This window comes from Haliaeetus leucocephalus, unplaced genomic scaffold (genome assembly GCF_000737465.1).
Source record: "Haliaeetus leucocephalus isolate CR32 unplaced genomic scaffold, Haliaeetus_leucocephalus-4.0 Scaffold227, whole genome shotgun sequence".
Taxonomy (NCBI): Eukaryota; Metazoa; Chordata; class Aves; order Accipitriformes; family Accipitridae; genus Haliaeetus; species Haliaeetus leucocephalus.
In genome coordinates, this window is record NW_010972663.1 from 253,950 (window position 1) to 255,108 (window position 1,159).

Genomic DNA, 1,159 nt, shown 5'->3' on the forward strand with positions numbered 1-1,159 from the left:
GGGGGGATATGGGGCAGCCCAACATGTTTGGGGGTGATGGGGGTGTTCAGTGCTTGATTGTGGGGTCATGGGGTCCCAGGGCAACAGGGTCCTCCCAAAACCAGGGGGTCATGGGGTGCAGGGACCCCAGCGACATTGGGGGTCCCTGGACAATGGGGTCCCCCCAAAATCTATGGGGTCTCAGGGTGGGTGGTGGGTTGGGGAGGGTCCCTGATGTCACCATACTTAGGTCATTCCTGGTCCCCAGGAGGATGATGACAGCATCCTGTCCCCTGACGGCCTCGGACACTGCCACGGGGTCCCGTGCATCCCCCAAAACCACACGTGCCGGTTGATGCTGGGCTGGCAGCCGGGCCCGATCCCGTACCAGCACTGTCACCGTGTACCCTGGGGGGGACACACAGCACCCAGGGATGGGTGGGGGTTCCCCAAACCTTCGGCCCAGAGGCCAGATCGGGCCCTGTTGCCATCGCGTGATGATGAGTCAGCAATTTGGGCATGGGGTGACTCAGCATTCCTTCTGCCTGCCCCATAGGGGCTCTATGGGGCACACAGGGGCTCTGCCTGACCCATAGGGGCTCTGCCTGACCCATATAGACTCTATATGGCTCATACAGGCTCTGCCTGGCCCCACATCTGCCCCATAGGGGCTCTATATAGCCCACACGGGCTCTGTCTGCCCCATAGCGTCTCTGCCTGACCTGTATAGGCTCTATACAGCTCATATAGGCTCTGCTGGCCTCACATCTGCCCCGTAGCATCTCTGCCTGACCCTTACAGGCTCTATACAGCTCATACGGGCTCTGCCTGTCCCCACACCTGCACCATATAGGCTCTATATGGCCCATACAGGCTCTGCCTGCCCCAAAGGGACTATGTGTGCTCCATAGGGGCTCTCCCTGCCCCATACGGGCGCTATCAGCCCCATACAGGCTCTATTGGCCCCATAGGGGCTCTATCGGCCCCAAACAGACCGCATCTGCCCCAGATAAACTTTATCTACCCTGGGCAGGCTGTGTTGGCCCCATGTAGGTTCTATATGGCCCCAACGGGCTGGGTCTGCCCCACATATAGCCTCTATATAGCCTGGACAGGCTGGGTCTGCCCCATAGAGGCTCTACAAGGCCCAGCCATGCCCCCAGCATCCCCCAGCTCCTAC

The 1,159-nt window shown here is 60.5% G+C and overlaps 1 protein-coding gene across 1 annotated transcript in view; it reads right to left on the minus strand.

Annotated features, from left to right (window-relative positions):
* BLVRB (biliverdin reductase B) overlaps positions 1 to 310 on the minus strand; it is a 2,122-nt gene extending 1,812 nt beyond the window's left edge. Inside the window, exon 1 of the mRNA XM_010567136.1 lies at positions 226 to 310. The gene's annotated coding sequence lies outside the window, so the exon portion shown is untranslated. The remainder of the gene's footprint in view (positions 1 to 225) is intronic.
* Between the last annotated feature and the right edge of the window lie 849 nt (positions 311 to 1,159).